The 20249-nt window shown below is 41.4% G+C and overlaps 1 protein-coding gene across 1 annotated transcript in view; it reads left to right on the top strand.

Moving 5' to 3' along the window:
- Positions 1 to 20249, top strand: part of USP26 (ubiquitin specific peptidase 26) — a 115558-nt gene that overhangs the window by 16612 nt on the left and 78697 nt on the right. The window contains exons 4-5 of the mRNA XM_049704541.1: positions 8527 to 8625; positions 11566 to 11628. The gene's annotated coding sequence lies outside the window, so the exon portion shown is untranslated. The remainder of the gene's footprint in view (positions 1 to 8526; positions 8626 to 11565; positions 11629 to 20249) is intronic.

Raw genomic sequence — 20249 nt, 5'->3', positions numbered from 1 at the left:
AGAAAAGAAAGAAAGAAAGAACGTCTTTGCCATCATTCTAGAATCCAGAGTTGTAAAGTGGTTTCTTATAAGTTTGTATCCAGAGTTAGGTTAGGGTTAGAGTTGAAATACTAGGGGTGGAAAGGGGGTAGTGACGTAGCGTACATAGTTGAATCCCATAGGAGTTTAGCCTTCCAAGAGCTCCTTAGCATGCATGCTTTATAATTACATATTTCTAATTTCTTCATAAGCATGTTATTAGAACTTAGAATGTAGTAAGTGATATGATTGAGGTCTGGATATGGATCTAATGCTTTAAATCGGCACCCAGAAGAGTTACTGTAAGGCGTAGACAAAAGGCACATGTTTTCTGTGAAGGTGGGGAAATCATTGGGCAAGATAGGAAATGAATAGAACCGTTAGATGCCCTTGGAGAAAAGTATCGTATTTATTTCTTTAGATCCCATGAAGCAGGTTTAGACAACCATCATTCCTTCCTTCGTTAACTCAGCAAACAAGTATTGAATTCTATTTTATTAATAGAACAGATTGGGGACATTTAATAACTCACTGTTTAGCTTATGTGTTGAAATGAGCAATGAGAGTGAAGTACAAAGCCAGTGTTAACTCTGTGGATAGACTACCAGTTTGCTATTTAGAAATAGTTTCCAATCTCAGCTTTCCCACTAAAACCTACAATTAGTTTGAACGTTGTTGTACACTGATTACCATACCGCTTGCAGTAAAATATCACCCTCCCTTAACTGCAATTTCTTTCACAGTCTTTCCATTTGAATTATTCATCCTAGTTTTGAAAGAACTCTATGCAAATCAACAATGTAATAAATGCTTGTAGTACTTTTTTCAGAAAAATATATTTCAAATCATTTTATAAGGTGGTGTGAAAACAGTCATACGACCAACTTGGCTGTCTGTTGTTCGGACTGATTTTCTAATTCAGGCCAGTCTGTGTTCACAGGCTGTCAAGAATACTATGAAAGGGTCTCCTGAAGAGGGTGGGAGGTTAGCCCAGATGACCTAAAACGTCTCGTGCAGGTCATGTATATGTGATTCCATGACAGGCTAAATTGGTAGTAGATCAGATAGACACCATCTGCAAATGACATTTAAAGGGTTTTGAATTTTTTTTTCCCTTAGAGCTGATATGGACCAAAATTCTTCTTGCCAAAGGGCACAGTTTACCTTCCTGTTTATGGTAGCCATTTTTCATTTGTCACACGATTTGAAGTTTATAATAGAGTATTATGTTCAACTTCATGATGCTATTGCTTTAAGTTGTAATAAATTTTTCTTCACGTGCATTTACAGAACGCTGTCATAGCTCAGCCTTGTTTTATCGAAGGACAAAAGTCGATAAGAACTTCACAGAGGTCCTTCACGTGTTAACCTATGTGTCTGAAGTGGCTGCGTGGAGAGCTGAAGCAGTGAGAGTGTGCCTGTTTGTGGGGAACGCTCTTCCAGTAAACGGGATGGTGCTCTCATCGCCCACCCGCTCCTTAGAGTAGCACGTGATGCTAGACTGGGAAGAGAGCATTGATGTTTAGAAATAGAGTTTTGGCTTAGGTAGGTCCCAGTGTTTAGAGGTCCAAAGCTGAACTGAGCTCAGAAAGGCAATCATATGAGGCCTGGGGTTCCCATATGACTATTGCCTTCTCCCCGTCTAATGCTGACATAGCCATGAGTAATCCTGACCAATTTTGAAACAGACTGTTGTGAAGGCACTGAATTTTCCCTTTTGGTGGTATCACATTGAGCTGGCCATTGCCTCTTCGTTCCTATCTCCCAGAGAAAGGGACGCATTAGTCTGAATTCCCCAGGGAATTCTTTCTGTGCACTCCTTGTCAGAACTAGGTCCGTCTGAGCCTCTACTGGCCAGTGGTCATCCAGTCAACTGTAACAAACACTGCAATAGGCCAGGTGAGGGCAGCAAAGGGCTGATCATGCAGCAGGATTCGTGTCCAGCGTCAAATAATTAGCCCAGAAGGCAGATGCAAAGAGGTCCATGCCTGATGCCACGTCTTTATTAGGAAGGCCAAGGTTGCAAGGATGAGATGAGAGTGGGAAGGAGTGAAGGATGTTCCGGAGAGAAATGAGGGCAATTCAGAAGCACAAGCAGAGAAGGAAACTATAAGTGCATGGGAGCCAAGCTAAGACCAGGAAAGGTGGGAAGGAATTTTCTGGCACCTATTTTGAGCCAAATACTTTTCTCTAATAATAACTACCATTTAGGTAAAAATGAACACCATTTTTCAGTTACTATGTCTTAGATATTGTGTTAGGCTGCTAATGTTTTTACATATATACATACACACATATATATATACAAATATATTTTTATGTAGTATTTAAGCTCTGAAATCAATACATGGATAAGGGTAGCTAGAGAAGAGTCTCAAGGCCTGAGACTTGAGCACTCACTCTGTTGTTTAGAAGTGAGAAAGAGAACCAGCAAGAAGCCCTAAAAAGGAACTGCTAGTTCCTGAAGTATAAATATATGTATATTTATAATACATAAAATATATAATGTTTCCTTATATATAATCTAGTGTTATGTATAACATATGTAATTTATAATCCTAAAAAGATACACAGGGTAGGTGTTATTATCCATTTTTAATAGCTGAGGAAACTGAAATCCAGAGAAGTAATTTTCCCAAGCTCACAGTATATGGTTAAGCTGATGCACAAACTCACAACTTTCTGATTCAAAATCAACACTTTCTAAAACATCATATATTATATGCCTTACAACGTACTTCTATGAATTTATCCATTTCATCTGTATTATCTAGTTTGGTGGCATACAATTTTTCATAGTATTCCCTTATAATTCCATTTATTTCTGTAATGTCAGTAGTAAAGTCCTCTCATTGTTGATTTTTGTGTAGTTAGTATTCTCCTTTTTTCTTGGTCAGTTTAGCTAAAAGTTTGTCAGTTTTGCTAATCTTTCAAATAACTAACTTTTTACTTTGTTGATAGTCTCTATTATTTTTCTATTTCCTTTCATTGGTTTTTGCTTTAATCTTTATTATATTTTTCCTTCTGCTTGCTTTCAGTTTAGTTGGTTCTTCTTCTTTTACTTGCTTAAGGGGAAAGTTTAGGCAATTGACTTGAGATATTTCTTCTTTTTTAATATAGGCCTTTACCTCTGTAAAGTTATCGCTAAGTACTGCTTTTCCTGTGTCACATAAGTTTTGTTATGTTGTATTTTAGTTTTCATTCATCTCAAAGTATTTTCTAATTTCCCTTGTGATTTTTTTCCTTTGGCCCATTGGTTGTTAAGGTGTGTGTTGTTTAATTTTCACATATTTGTGAATTTACCAAATTTATTTATCTTATGAACTTCTAACTGCATCCCATTGTTGTTTTGTGAAGGTACTTTGTCTAATTTCAATCCCTTTAAATTTATCAAGACTTGATTTAGGGCCTGTGTATGGTCTATCCTGTAGTTAGTTCCACGTGGATTTCGGAATAAGATGATTTCTGCTATTTTGGGGTGGAGTGTTCTATAGTTTGCTGTCTAATTGGTTTATAATGTCAACCAAGTCTCCTGCTCCCCTGTTGATCTTTGATCTTCTGTCTAGTTATTCAGTCCATTATCGAAATTATCAAAGTCTCCAACTGTTAATTTTAAATCGTTTATTTCCCCCTTCCATTTTGTCACTCGTTGCTTCCGGTATTTTGGGATTCTGTTGTTAGGTGTATACACGTTTATAAATGTTATAATTTCTGGAGTGATTTCACCTTTTCTCATTAGAAGATGTTCCTTGTCTCTAGTAACAATTTTTGTCTTAAAGTCTATTTTGTCTTGTATTAAAATAGCCATTCCAGCTCTCTTTGATTACCGTTTGCATGGTATATCTTTTTCATTTGTTTTACTTTCAACTTATTTCTGTCTGAATGCAAAGTGTGTGTACTACAGGTAATATATACTCAGATCATTTTTAAAAGCCCTTCTGCTAATCTTTGCCTTTTCATCGCAGTGTTTCATTTACAGTAATCCATGCACAATTAATTTAAATATTCGTAAGTTAGGATATATGTTTGTCATTTTAATATTTACTTTCTATGTCTTACAGACTTTTTGTTCTTCTAGTCCTCCATTACTGCCACCTTTTGTATTAAGTAGATATTTTCTAGTATATCATTTAAATCCCTTTAATTTCTTTTACAACCTATTTTTTAGTTATTATTTTCTTAGTGGTTGCCCTGGAGATTACAATTGACCTCTTAACTTATAACAATATAGTTCTGATTAATACCAACTAAATTTCAATAGCATATGATGGAGATTGACTGCTTAATAGGTACAGGGTGTCTTTTGGGGATGATTTTTTTAAAAAGTTTGGAACTCAATAGTGGGGATGGTTGCACAACATTATGAATATACTTAATGACACTGAATTGTATACTTGTAAGTGGCTAAAGTGGTAAATGTATGTTATGTTTGTTTTACTACGATAAAAAAAAAAGAAGAAAAAAGGAGGATAAATTAAGACATTCCCAGATAAACAAAAAGAAAGACTTTGTTGCTAGCAAAGCTGCCCTTACAAGAAACACTATTGGCAGCTCTTCATGCTAAAATTAAAAGATAATCTCTCCACTTGAATCCACATGAAGAAATAAAAGTATCAGTAAAAGTAACTACATAGATAGATGTTAAAGAAAGTATAAAGGTACTTTTTTGTTTGTAACTCTATTTTAATCCTATCAGATTTAGAAGATATCTGTATAAACAAGTAATTATGAATATGTATTGGATGAACCTCAAAATCAGTAAGCTAAATGAAAGGTGTCAGGCACAAAGGTCACGTACTGCATGACTCCATTTATAGGAAATGTCTAGAATAGGCAATCCATACAGACGGAAGGCAGATTGATGGTTGCCAGGGGCTGGGGAAAGGGGGAATGAGAATCAACTGCTTAACAGGTTCTGGATTTCCTTTTGGGGTGATGAAGATATTCTGGAATGACATAGAAGTGGTGGTTGCACAACACTGTAAATGTACTAAATGCCACTGAATTATTCACTTTGAAATGTTAATTTTATGTTATGTGAATCTCATCTCAATAACAAAAGAATGCAGCTCCCTAACTGATATGGATGCAGGGGACTTGGGAACTGCACTTTGGACAACCAATCCTATGGTCAACCAATCCTAATCACATGATTTGGGCCTCCAAGGGGTGAGGATTTTAATTCTTCTGTGTTCTCTCCCCTTGAAGGCCTCTGGAGAGTCAGGTAGAAAGAATTGAAATAGCGGACCATACCATCCCCACCACACCCCCTGATTGCACAAGTGCACTTGTCTGGTTCGGTCCATTTAGCCACTCCCTCCACCCCTCCAGTTTCCCGTTATGGTGGTATGCTCCTGCCCATTCTGAAACATTATTACCATGTAGGCTCTTGGTTCTGACCATTCTGTACAAACACTCCACGCTGGAATCCTTGATTGTGATGCAGGCAGGTGTTCCCCTTACAGAGAAAGAGCGAGTGGATACTATCCCTGTCAGTCATTCTTGCCCCAACCAATCAGGATCTTTATGGGCGGAGCCGTCAACTGGCTATAAAAGGAGGGTTCTGCGTGGTCTCGGGGCCCCTTTCTATCTTGGGTCCTCAGGTGGGTGGGTGGTGAAGCAGTGCTCTCAGAGGTGAACTAACAAGGCGTTGCTCCCACCTGCATAAGGTTGGTTTAATTCTTATTTGTCATTGATAGTTGGCTAGTTACAGTGTGCTTTTTATAGAGGAGTATATAGCGTGTAGTAATATACATTAATAATATTGTAATTAATAATATACTTCGTCTGGAGGGCTTTGGATTTTTGACAATATGGATCACTTAGCTGAACTTGGGCACAGTGTTGTGCTTTATGTTACAACATGATTGACTCTGTAATGTTTTATTTGTTTAAATATTGGTCTTGGTCATATACACCTTTGCATATGGTGTTAAGGTGCTGTTGGCTGAGCAGGTACAGGAGAGCGCTGTGGCTTCCAGGGAACTGATTTTGGCTTTTTATTTTAAATCTTTGCACGACTATTGTCACTGTGTATTTAATTCTTGGTTGGCCCCTCAGAGAGTAATTTTGAGTGTGTGTGAGTGTGTGTGTGTGTGTGTGTGTGTGCTTTTCTCGTCAGATTGCGTGCCGTTTACTCGGCAATTGTGTATTTGGCATAGCTTTATTTGTCTAAATTGTGCTCTGGTCTAGGTCCTCTTTCCCAGGTGTTATTCCACAGGGGGGAAAGTGATTTGTTCAGTTTCTATTTGTAAGCAAGAAGGCCAGCAGGGTTGGGTACCAGGTTAGTCAGGACAGAAAAACGCGGGAATTCAGGCTCCTCCCCCACGCGCTGCTGACCCCGCCCCTTTGGTGAGGTGCTGCGGAGGAGGTTTGTGCTGTTGAAGATTCCGTCCAGGCAGGCTTCTGAAATCGGTAACAGTCGCCCGTCTACGTTCGTGCCTCCATGACGAACATCTTTCGTGCCTCCATAACGAACATCTAACTTCTTATTCGGGGGAAGACATCTAACTTCTATTCAGGGGGAGAATTAAATGAAAGGAAGACCGTTGTTTCTCTCAGAAACCTGACGACCGAACTCAGTGAGAGGAACCCCGATTCTCGCTTTGAGGTAAAATGGTGCTGGTATTGAATTTGTCTGGCTTGTTCTTGATTTCTACTTGAATTATGTATACTGTTCAGTATCTCAGTGACTTTATTGGTGGAACACTAGTGATCTCCAAATATTCTCTTCCTGTATTATGTTTAGAAATTAGAAAGACAGACTGTTGGTAGGATCGAAAGCTGCCTCTGCCTTTGTGACGATGAGGTACCGAGGTTTTAGGCATTGGGACATTAACTAGCCTCACAAATACTACCGTTTCAAGCCCTAAACGTTGAAAAAACTTTTTTTTGCGGTACGCGGGGCTCTCACTCTTGCGGCCGTTCCCGTCAAGGAGCACAGGCTCCGGACGCGCAGGCGCAGCGGCCACGGCTCACAGGCCCAGCTGCCCCGCGGCATGTGGGATCCTCTCAGACCGGGGCAAGACCCCACGTCTCCTGAGACCGGGGCAAGAGCCCGCGTCCCCTCAGACCGAGGCAAGAGCCCGCATCCCCGGAGACCAGGGCAAGACCCCACGTCCCCTGAGACCAGGCTAGACCCCACGTCCCCTCAGACCGAGGCAAGAGCCCGCGTCCCCTGCATCGGCAGGCGGACTCTCAACCACTGCGCCACCAGGGAAGCCCCTTGAAAAATGTTTAACTGTGGTATGTAGGTCCAGGGGTCAGGCTTGAAGGCATCTTTTTTGCGTCCACTTTGCTCATAGGATTCTTACAGGGGCGGATATTTTCCAGAGGCCACATCCACACAAGCCAATGTTAGCACCTGTCAAATTTCTTTTATTGTTACTGCCTTGAAGGATCTATTGTCAGTTTCAGACAGTAGCAATGTTATGTAATGGTTGGGGTTATTCCTAAAAGTACCCTAAATGATACTAGCTGCTTTTTGATGCCTGTGATTTTCTAACTTACTGTGTTACTGGTTACTTACACCAATACCCCATGAAGTGTTGTTGTGGAATCTGGTGAACAGCTCAGCCTCCCATTTCAAAGGTTTATTACCCGTAATCCTGCCTGAGTCTCTAGCTATGGTATTGAATAGAATAAACAGATTTGTTCGAGACTCCGTCTCATAGAAGTTAAGGGACATTGCCTTTTAGCCTAATATTTCCTACTTTCCCTGTGGTGTTGGATTAAAGCAGGATGAACTATGGTTCATTTTGAAGGGGCAATCAAACCTCTGAAGCAGCAGTCTCATCTGATCTGGTAGCCACAGGATGAGTGCAGTCCCTGTCTTATCTTTCACTCTGCCTGATTCGGGACCCTGGCCCCCCCAGCCATTTCCAAAAGTTCCTCTGGATAAGGAGGAAAAAAGAGGATGTTTGTCTCAGCCACTCAGCTAAATAAGTTTCCAAGTTAAGTAACTTGCCCACTGTGGTGCTAAGCTGTCCACCCTCATTAAGTCTCCTGGCAGATTTGTTCAACCATCACCTTTCTCAGGTCCTGCTGTGGAAAAGTCCAGTAATGATCAGTCTGTGGGCTTGTAACATGAAGAAGAAGGCACCAGAACCAGTAGTGAGAACCAGCCAGATGATTAAGTGCATGTCTGTGTAGTGTTGTAGTGTGAGGTGAGGGCCGTCGGGCAGAGGGCAACTCTGCTGTCTCCTGTTTCATTAAACACGATTGAACCCCTTCCCTGGGTCTCTAGAAATGGGAACTACCAGCAGTGGCAGGGTCACTTCCGGCACTGCTGACTAGCTCTATGGTGGAGACCCTGTTTGTACAACCAGTTCCTTTAATTAAGCAGGAGAGTCTTTTCCCCCATACTTATTTGTATTCCTCTGTACACTGTGCGTGCCACTGTTACAGAGACATTGGCATAATCAAACTGTTCTGATTTCAAAGAAACCTCACTTCGCCTTTTTAACACCAAAGTTTTGATCTTTCTTTTTATTCTTTTTGGAAAGCCAGTAGCAGACAGCAGAAGGGTGGAACGCACTAGATTGTAGAAGACAAACTTCGGGAGTCAAAGGAGTTCGGGGTGCTGCTTAGCTTCCTTCGTTTCAACAGGTATGAGAATGTGGATCTGAATGTAATTTTAGAGCTCAGCTCTATGGAAAAGGGGAGAGATGAGATTCATGGACCAAGTGGGAAGCAGGGAATGGCAATCGGCCAGCCTACCTACCCTCCCTGTGGCATTTATTTGGTAGGGGTCCTGAAGGCATAGGCCAGGAATTAAATTAATATGTAGGTCATACTCCTCCAAATCTTTACCCCTCCATACATTGTTGGCCATTTTCCTGATCTGCAGACATTGCTGGGACCACATACCATATTTAATACACAGAAAGCCTCCAGTCTCTGAGTCTGAGAGACACTCAGTTCATTTTCACTCTAAGGCAAGTCTGGTAGCTCAGCTGGCTTCTAACATATTATTTCAACACTTTGTGCCACTGTTAAAAATTTTCAGTGAATTCAGGTATTGGAAGCTGGGGGCAAGGTTTGAGATTTGCATGCTTAAGGCTCCCTGACCCCTGTTGTTTCCTGTTCCATTACACAGTGGAATGAATGGGTTTGGGTGAGGTGATCATGACAAAAAGTGCTAATGTTGATTGGGTTACATTTAATGCTCCTGTATAATAAATGCTGTCTCTTGTCCCTGTCCTGGTCGTAGTCTCTGTCCAATACACGCGTCCAAACCACAAGACTTGATTGGTAAGAATTCCCCATTTGGTGCTGTTTCACCCAGATTGCTATCTGATATGTTTCTTTAAAACATGTACAGGTCCTGTGTGTGCACTTGATTTCACCTTTGCTAACTGTCAATTTTCTGGCAAGGTGTGTGGTAACTGGGTCAGGATTCCTTTCTGATGAATGATGAGATTTCCTATTAATTTGGGATTGAAGCTTTCAGAATACGGGAATACCAAATCTCAGTGTGGGGCATCTTCTAACCGTAGTTTATACACTTGGAGTTGTTGCTCACTCTGGCCTACGTTTTGGGATGTGGTCTCCCCCTGCAGCCATGTACCAGTAAGTCTTATGAGTTGCACTTACTATAATCATCTGTAGAGTAAATGCCTGCATGACGTAGCTCTAATGCTTGGTGCTTTATAACTTGCCACTTGGGTTGCTTTGGAGTCAGTCAGATCACAGTTCCAACCTGATTCCACCAGTAACTGTCTATCCTTAATTCCTAACTAACTTTTTGAGTCTCAGTTTCTTTATCTGCAAAACAGGGATCATACTTTGCTATCAGGAATGTTGTGAGAATTAAATGTGATAATCTTTGTAATGCACCCAGGACACAGGAGATACTCAAGGAATTAACCCCCCACTCCCCAGTTTCCTGAATGCATGTATTGCTTGGTTTAGCACCTTCCCTGTCCCCTTCCTTTAATTATTTTCTTTCCTTTCTCAGGTACAGCAAATTCCTCATAGGTTACACTGGCTTCTCTTTGGAAACCACACCTCTGTGATCTTGCTATGAAGCAAGAGGTGGCCCAGGGACTCAGAATTTTCCTTGTTCTGAGCCCAGGTTCTGTCTCTGCTAACTTGGACACCTTATACCGAGGCTGACATGGCTCAGCACCCGGTGGGATTCTAGGATTTGTCAAGCTATGCTGGCTGGAGGGTGCCTGTTAACTGGCAGTCGTAGAAAGTTCTCCTCCATTTCCTTGCCTATAACAAGTCACTTCTGATCTGTGATTAGTTCATTTAAGATTAGGTAAAAACATTGACAATGCGAAAGATGGGGGAAAATGCTAAATATAAATATGCACTATCCTAAGATGTTCTCAAGGAGACTTTTAACCTTTAGTCTCAAAAGAACTTCTAAAGATTACCCACCCAAGGTCCAAATATCCACATTTCTTTTTGATTAGAAACTAAAGTGTCTAGCTGTTACATAGCACATTGACATTTCAAGACCTTTGAATTTTCCCTGTAATTGGTTAAATTGCTTTAAGGCCCTGGATGGCAAGGATCATTGTTATTTCCCATTAAGTGAAAAACTGAGGCTAGCAGTATTTAGACTAAACCTTACCCAAAACCGCGTAGGGGACTTCCCTGGTGGTCCAGAGGTTAAGAATCCATCTTGCAATGCAAGGGATGCCGGTTCCATCCCTGGTCAGAGAACTAAGATTCCACATGCCGCGGGGCAACCAAGCCCATGTGCCACAGCTAGAGAGCCTATGCACCCTGGAGCCTATGCCCAGCCACAACTAGAGAGGAGCCCGTGCTGCGCAACAAAAGATCCCACGTGGCATTTAAAAAGTTGCATGGTTGATGCAGGATTTATTGCCTGTCTGACTTCAATAATAACATTTGTAGGAATGGTGAGAAGATCATGGAAGAATTGCAGGTCATTTGTATATCTTGATGGAGACTAATTATAGGTCTGGCCCATGAGAATAAAAACACAAGTGAGAGAGAGGCTTTCTCTGTCCTGTTCATATTTGCATTCCAAGTGTCTGGAATTGATTCTAGGAGTGAACTGCCTCCTAGTGAAGGACCTTAGGTCTAGGTGAGATGTCAAAAGGGACAAGAGACATTGCTGTCTGTCTGTGTGTAGACACACACTTTAAGAAGTTCTGTCCAAAGTCTAGAAGGAGCTGATGAGATTGCCGCACTGTGGCTGGATCAGGCAGAATCTGCAGGTAACTCTAGTAGAATACTGCATTAAGACTCTAGATAGCCACGAGGGCCTCAGGAGAGCCTCGTAACTGCTAGATGCCCAAAGAGCAGACCTGTGAGCTTCTGCTAGAGTTCTTCTTCCAGAGTCAAGAGTGGAGGTTCTGCTCTCCTTGCTTGGGTCTTTCTCTAGCTGATGATGCAGCGTTTAAGGTCTAGGGACAGATTTCCCTAGAGGAAGCAGGGCAAGAGATGCCAGCTAGAAACATGCTGGCAGGAGAGTAAAGAGAGAAGAATGATCGTTCATAGTGCACAAGGGTACATGAGTAGCTTGCTGGTCAGGGAGTAACTTTTCTAAATTTGGTCTCTTCTCAACAGATCCAGTTTTACTGTTCCCGCCTGAACTGATAAAGGCCTGCCTCTCTCAGGACGCTTGTCGAGGTGAGGACATATGAGAGTCACAGAAGAGAAGCATTTTTAATAATATATCATTTTGGGCTTCCCTGGTGGCACAGTGGTTGGGAGTCCGCCTGCCGATGCAGGGGACACGGCTTCGTGCCCTGGTCCGGGAGGATCCCACGTGCCGCGGAGCGGCTAGGCCCGTGAGCCATGGCCACTGAGCCTGCGCCTCCGGAACCTGTGCTCTGCAACGGGAGAGGCCACAACAGTGAGAGGCCCGCATACCGCAAAATAATAATAATAATAATAATAATAATAATATATCATTTTGATTCACAAAATAAGCAAAATGGCTGCAGGTAAAGGTTTTCACAGCTTGCATGAGTGTTAATTAGAAACAGTTAGAAGCCTTGGCTGTGAGAGGCACTTGTTTAATTTAAATATCTATGCAAAGAAACTGCTCCTTATCAGTTAAAGCCATGGCTGGCACCCAGCCATCAGGAGACCCCAAAACCCATCTGTTCCCTTGCACTTTTGACCAAAGCAGTCACTCCCACACATGTAGTTAGTGTAAGTGTGTAGGTCATTTGGGTACTTGAACCCAGTGGGAATTTTGATTCCTCATTTAAGCAAAAAACACCTTCCAGCTACCTATTTGAGCATCTCTCATTTTTGGCTATCCTATAAACCTATTTTCTCCATGTGTGCATGTAGTTAGGTTGGAAATGTCAAGGGACCACAGGGGGATGTTTATGAAATTCCATAAAAATATGCTTTCACAAAGCTGAGGTTTATTGGTATTCTAGACTTCTTTTCCATCGGAGTCTGCTCCTCGCCCCGCCCCCTCACCTTGAACTTTTGCTTGCATCTGGGAATCAATTTTGCCTAATTTCCAAATGTTGCTTGTCGGTGGTTTGGCTGGATTCATACCCAGAATGGAAGGTAACTTGGTGCATCTTAATGACATAGATATTATCCTTATCCTGAAAGCTTTTTTCCTCCCTTCCTGTTATTTTGTTTTGTAATTTCTCAGCAGAATCAAGAAATATGTGATAATTTCATTAAAATGAGAGGTTCTCTTAACACTACAATGACCATACTGTCTCATTTCATGATAAACTCTACTCATCATATGTAGGCATTTGTGGGAATTCATATTTTTCATGGAGTTCTAATGAGTCAAAAGTGATCCAGAAAAGACTGTCCATTGGTCACTGACTGTCCAACTATGGGGCTGACATGCATTTCCTGCAATCCGTCCGTGCAGAAACTGGGTGCACAAACCAGTCATGAAATAGAAGTTTGTGTTTTTTAGACACTTGTATCAAACTTATACCAGTACGACATTTAAAGAATAAAATAATTCCATGAGGTTTACTCATCAAAATAGTACTTCTCCCAACCTACCACCATCCCCCCATTTCCTGCTCACCATATTTATCCAGAAGTGACACATGTGATTTTGCAACTATAGAAAAACTGGTGCTGAAAGCTGCTCAAAAAATCATGAGAGCGCTAAAAGGATTTAAGATGGGGTTCTTTGGCCACTTTTTGTCTGTCTTTCTAGAGGGAGAAGAATTACAGAGGATAAATTCTCAGAAAGGGAATCAGGAGAAGGGGGAATGACAAATAAGAAATGGTCTCTTACCTTCAGGGGCCTACAGCCCAGCCCAGAAGGCTGTTAACAGCAGCACTGTGTAGAGCTGCTCCTGAGGATGAGGATAAAGCAGACAGAAGGACAAGGGCTTCTGGTGTGAAAGGTGTCACGGGCATTGTGTGTTCAGGGGGTGTCTCCTGCCCCCTTCCCCCTTCCCATTACTCCCTGTGCTTCAGCATCTCCCCGGCTGGAAAGTAACCTAAGGGGTATCACAGATCCGGGAGTTTTACTTCTATGGTCTGAGATGTAGCCAGCAAATATAGAAGGTGATGCATGTATCAGGAGGCAAAACTGTGACTTACTGTAAATACCACTTTTTCCTACACGTTTTAGCTTCAGAATATAGGCATTCAAAAGAAATGTCTAGCGCTGTTGTCACTTGATTTTTTAAACTTTCATGTGTCCTCCCACCTTCTGCCTTGTGGTTTGATTCAACTAATCAAAGTAATGGCTAAAGATGATTTCTCGTGGGCAAAGATATCACTGTAGATGAGACTTTAAATTTTAGTATCCTTGAAGGCAATCTCCGTTTGAGATGCAACAACTGCTGTAAACGCTTCATTTAGATATGTATGCCATCTATGGCCTATTTTTTATTTTTATTTATTTATTTAGCATCTTTATTGGAGTACAATTGCTTTACAGTGTTGTGTTAGTTGCTGCTGTATATTGAATTTCTTTAATTTTTTTTTTTACCACCAACACAGGTATTTTCTTTCTTAATGTACATATTTAAAATTTATAAAATGAAGACAGGAACGTGAGATGAAAATAATCTTCATCCCACCTTCTACAGATAACCATGGTTGAGAGTTCACTTTCTCACTTTCCAGTCATTTGTCTTAAACATGGATAAGTATTATTATTTTTCTACAAAAATGGGATCATACTGTAGGTGGTGTTTTGCAGCCAATTTTTTTTGTAACATCTTTATTGGAGTGTAATTGCTTTACAACGGTGTGTTAGTTTCTGCTGTATAACAAAGTGAATCAGCTATACATATACATATATTGCCATATCTCCTCCCTCTTGTGTCTCCCTCCCTCCCACCCTCCCTATCCCACCCCTCTATGTGGTCACAAAGCACCCAGCTGATCTCCCTGTGCTATATGCGGCTGCTTCCCACGAGCTATCTATTTTATATTTGGTAGTGTATATATGTCCATGCCACTCTCTCACTTTGTCCCAGCTTACCCTTCCCCCTCCCCATGTCCTCAAGTCCATTCTCTACGTCTGTGTCTTTATTCCTGTCCTGCCCCTAGGTTCATCAGAACCATTTTTTAAATTTTAGATTCCATATACGTGTGTTAGCATACGCTATTTGTTTTTCTCTTTCTGACTGACTTCACTCTGTATGACAGACTCTAGGTCCATCCACCTCACTACAAATAACTCAGTTTCATTTCTTTTTTTGGCTGAGGAATATTCCATTGTATATATGTGCCACATCTTCTTTATCCATTCATCTGTCGATGGACACTTAGGTGGCTTCCATACCAGGGTTGTTGTAAATAGTGCTGCAGTGAACATCGTGGTACATGGCTCTTTTTGAATTATGGTTTTCTCAGGGTGTATGCCCAGTAGTGGGATTGCTGGGTCATATGGTAGCTGTATTTTTAGTTTTTTGAGGAACCTCCATACTGTTCTTCATAGTGGCTGTATCAATTTACATTCCCACCAACACTGCAAGAGGGTTCTCTTTTCTCCACACCCTCTCCAACATTTATTGTTTGTAGATTTTTTGATGATGGCCGTTCTCACCGGCGTGAGGTGATACCTACTGTAGTTTTGATTTGCATTTCTCTAACGATTAGTGATGTGGGCATCCTTTCATGTGTTTGTTGGCAATCTGTATATCTTATCTGGAGAAATGTCTATTTAGGTCTTCTGCCCATTTTTGGATTGGGTTATTTGTGTTTTTGATATTGAGCTGCATGAGCTGCTTGTATATTTTGGAGATTAATCCTTTGTCAGTTTGCTTCATTTGCAAATATTTTCTCCCATTCTGAGGGTTGTCTTTTCGTCTTGTTTATGGTTTCCTTTGCTGTGCAAAAGCTCTTAAGTTACATTAGGTTCCATTTGTTTATTTTTGTTTTCATTTCCGTTTCTCTAGGAGGTGGGGCAAAAAGGATCTTGCTGTGATGTATGTCATAGAGTGTTCTGGCTATGTTTTCCTCTAAGAGTTTTATAGTGTCTGGCCTTACATTTAGGTCTTTAATCCATTTTGAGTTTATTTTTGTGTATGGTGTTAGGGAGTGTTCTAATTTCATTCTTTTACACGTAGCTGTCCAGTTTTTCCAGCACCACTTATTGAAGAGGCTGTCTTTTCTCCATTGTATATGCTTGCCTCCTTTATCAAAGATAAGGTGACCATATGTACATGGGTTTATCCCTGGGGTTTCTATCCTGTTCCATTGATCTATATGTCTGTTTTTGTGCCAGTACTGTACTCTCTTTTTTTTTTTAATGGAAAACCAGTATATGTTTTATTTTTATTTATTTATTTATTTAATTTTTTTTAACATCTTTATTGGGGTATAATTGCTTTACAATGGTGTGTTAGTTTCTGCTTTATAACAAAGTGAATCAGTTATACATATACATATGTTCCCATATCTCTTCCCTCTTGCGTCTCCCTCCCTCCCTCCCTATCCCACCCCTCCAGGCGGTCACAAAGCACCGAGCCGATATCCCTGTGCCATGCGGCTGCTTCCCACTAGCTATCTACCTTACGTTTGTTAGTGTATATATGTCCATGCCTCTCTCTCGCCCTGTCATAGCTCACCCTTCCCCCTCTCCATATCCTCAAGTCCGTTCTCCAGTAGGTCTGTGTCTTTATTCTTGTCTTACCCCTAGGTTCTTCATGACATTTTTTCCCTTAAATTCCATATATATGTGTTAGCATACGGTATTTGTCTTTTTCTCTCTGACTTACTTCAGTCTGTATGACAGACTCTAGGTCTATCCACCTCATTACAAATAGCTCAATTTCGTTTTTTTTTATGGCTGAGTAATATTCCATTGTATATATGTGCCACATCTTCTTTATCTGTACTCTCTTGATTACTGTAGCTTTGTAGTAGAGTCTCAAGTCAGGGAGCCTGGTTCCTCGAGCTCCGTTTTTCTTTCTCAAGATTGCTTTGGCTATTGGGGGTCTTTTGTGTTTCCATACAAATTCTTGGTGGCTGCAGCAGCAGCCTTAGCGTCTCATGACCGTCTCTATAGTTTCCACGCTGATAGCCGCAGCTCGCGCCCGTCTCTGGAGCTCGTTTAGGCAGTGCTCTGAATCCCCTCTCCTCGCACATCCTGAAACAATGGTCTCTTGCCTCTTCGGCAGGTCCAGACGTTTTCCCGGACTCCTTCCCAGCTAGCGGTGGCGCACTAGCCCCATTGAGGCTGTGTTCACGCAGCCCACCCCAGTCCTCTCCTTGGGATCCGACCTCCAAAGCCCGAGCCTCAGCCCCCAGCCCCCACTCACCCCAGCGGGCGAGCAGACAAGCATCTCAGGCTGGTGAGTGCCGGTCGGCACCGATCCTCTGTGCGGGAATCTCTCCGCTTTGCCCTCTGCACCCCTGTTGCTGCTCTCTCCTCTGTGGCTCCGAAGCTTCCCCCCGGCCCACACCCTCTCTCCACCAGTGAAGGGGCTTCCTAGTGTGTGGAACCCTTTCCTCCTTCACAGCTCCCTCCCAGTGGTGCAGGTCCCGTCCCTATTCTTTTGTCTCTGTTTTTTCTTTTCTCTTTTGCCCTACCCAGGCACGTGGCGAGTTTCTTGCCTTTTGGGAGGTCTGAGGTCTTCTGCCAGCGTTCAGTAGGTGTTCTGTAGGAGTTCTTCCACATGTAGATGTATTTCTGATGTATTTGTGGGGAGGAAGGTGATCTCCACGTCTTAACTCCTCCACCATCTTGAAGGTCCCCCCTCTGGTCTATTTTTTAAACACTTCTGTAAAGAACTGGTAGCTCCATGCTTTTAACACTGTCGTCTTACTTGGCCTATTATTAAAGTGACAGAAAAGCTGATTACACTTGATACATGAGGAAAGGATGGTAGTATCGATCATCATCTTTTTATCATCCAGAGCTTGAGAATGGTTCCTTTCAGCCCTGAAAAGTTATTGTACTCACCAAAATACAGAAGAGTATTTAGACTGCACTGTAGGTGTTTTTAGATACTAATTTCTTAGTGGTAGTTTCTCAACCTGGAAAAATGATAGCTCAAAGTCTTATGCATATAAACACATGTCATGAGTGCACAGGAGACAGAGAAACTTAGGCAGTATGGAAACAAGTGAAGGGAAAGTGTGTGAACTGGGCAGTACTCAATAGGCAAGTCACAGTCAGACCATTTGTAAGGAGACCATCATCTAAGAACCTTTCAGTTCTCAGAATTAGTTTATATATTTGATTCATTTCTTTCCAAAACACCTTGAGCCCAGTGGAAAATGAGTAGTCTGGAAATGGATAGGTTTGTCTATGCAGACCTGCAGTAACATGGGAAGAGCATTTATGAATTGTAGAGATTTAAGGGTCCCTGATACAATGCTCCAAATATGTATAAGGAAGAAGAAGATACCAGTGCCCATTCTGAGTATAGGAGAGAGAACTGCCCTTTTGGCGAAGGTGAGAAACTGATGATGGAGACGGCTCTTTATTTACCATTTTCTCTGAATTCTGTATTTCTGAGTTGGTGTAGGCTTTGCTGCCCCTGCCGCTTGTGGATTTTTATTGGGTCTTTGAAAAATGGCTTTTGGGGTAGGTGGCCTCTCAACTTCTCATTTGTTTAGAGAGTTGAATTTCTGGGACAGACTTTTGCACACGAGCTGCTGTTTTGAGGGTGAGATTGTTCCGATATATTCCTCAAGACACTGTTTTCCTTCAGCTTTTCCGTAGGTCATATCTTTCTGCTGTACTTTAATCTGAAGTCATGGTTGCTGCCTGTAATATTTCATTTCCCTCTTGTGATCCCTCATTGATTTTTTTCAGGAGGGCTTAGCTAAATTTCTGAGTTTAAATTCCATACATTGATCAGTTTCTTTTTCTTTCTTATTTTGGGCTAGTTCTGTGTGCTGAGTTTCAGTGTCTTTTTTCCTCTGCTTTCTTGGTTTCTGGCCCAGATCTTTGTTTTCTTAGTATATTCTTGTTTGTGGGGTTTCACTGTGATGACATTACTGAAGCTGATACAGTTTGTGTGTGACAGAAGGCATCTATTCACCTAAATCCTGTCTCTTTTCCGTGAACACCAGCAGGCCATCTAAAATCTGCTTTAAGCTTTGGTTTTCTCCGTCCCTGCCCCGCTTAGCTAAAGTTTATCCGGTTTCATCTTTGATACATCTTTCCTAATTCCATAAATTCCTCGGCCCTGTGCCCTTAGGAAACATGCAATTCCTATATGCCAACTCACCTACAGTAGCTGCCACTAGAAAATCATCCAGTTAGTCTGTGACTATTTTATGCTGATAGTCCTGGACTTTTCTTCTAATCCGTCTAGATTTTTTGGTCTTAATCATCAAGAGGTATTTTCCTACTTGCTATTTCCATACACCTTGTGCTTCTTAATCATTTCCTGCTCATGGCTCCTTCAGTGAGTGGGATTGGAGTCATCCCCCTCTGATTATTGAGTTCTTACATCTCATCATTTCTTAGGTTCTCCACAATCCTGGTCACCCGTTGTGATCTTTAAGAACTTAAACATCCTTCTTTATGTAATACACTCTTGAAGAGAATGTAGACCCAGGTGCGTTTCCTTTTCTATTTTTATTTGTCCCTTCTGGTCTTAAAGATCTCCTATTTCCCTATCTGCACAGGCTGACTTCTAAGATCTCATACTTAATATTAAGAACTCTTACTTTGAACTTAAACCGTTTTCATTCTTCCACTGCTGATGTTCTTTGATTTTGCTGATTACTTAACTTCTCTGAACTTTAATTTCTCTAAGTATAAAGTAGAGATGATGAGATCTTCCCCAGCTTCTTAAAGGGGCTGTTATGAGGGCAGAAGGTAAAAGCATTGTTGCATGCTGGGTCATCAGAAATACCACCGGAATAACTTGTTGGTAAGGCCAAGTTGAGTTTATCCTTATTGTGGTGAGGAAGAGTACTAACTTGAAGGCTAAATGGGGATAATTATGAGGTTTGGGAATCTGGTTAAAGGTGGCTGTTGGAGTATGGGAGATTGATTAGGATTAGGTAAGGATCATGATATAATACTTTAGGATTGGTGGACACAACAACGGGAGGTTTTTGAGACAGGGTATTGATCTCAGTCCTCTCTGCTGGAAGTCTGTAGTTCATTTGAGTATTTTTTCTGGAAGTTTCCAGAGTGAGCAACAGAATTATTTGCAATGTTTTTCTTCATGAGCAAGAGTAACCTGGAATTGTAAAGTCGTGCTGATGAATACAGTAGAATAGTAAAATTATGTTTGATAAGAGAGCTGAAGAGTAAAATCATGTTTATGTAGGCAGTGAGCTATGAGGGGGTTGAGGCTTTTAGTTCTCAGTATACAAAAGCTCTTTGTAAATGATAAGTACTATATAAATGGTGGTGGTATTCATAAGGCAAGTGTTTGCCTTGTTTTTGATTCTTACGCCTTTTTACCTAAATGCAATATTTTTCTGCTCAAATTCATTAGGAAGGGGAATCTTTATTCAAAATGACTAAACTTCTGAAATGTCATTTAGCTCTCTTTGATGCCTGGGCCCAAACTAGCTTGAAAAAGTCAAGTGTGTAACCACTACACAATTTTCCTCAACCCTTTTAGAAGGTGACTAATCGTGAGAGATAATGAAGGGCAAAATCAGGGGGTTTTAATTCAGGTTAATCCTTCAGAATAAGATAAAATGTTTGGGGGGCAAATATATGCCAACATGGTGAGTGAAACAAAACTCCTCACCTGGCCCATCAAGAGACAGCCTTCTGCCTTCCTTATCTGAAAATGCAATCTTGGTAGGGCTTTCCTTTTTAGCTTCCATTTTGGCCTTAATGCTGGCTCACTGGTTAACTCCAGCTACAT

This window comes from Orcinus orca, chromosome X, assembly GCF_937001465.1.
Source record: "Orcinus orca chromosome X, mOrcOrc1.1, whole genome shotgun sequence".
Lineage (NCBI taxonomy): Eukaryota > Metazoa > Chordata > Mammalia > Artiodactyla > Delphinidae > Orcinus > Orcinus orca.
Note: the sequence above shows the minus strand (reverse complement) of the source record. Positions and strands in the feature narration are given on the sequence as shown.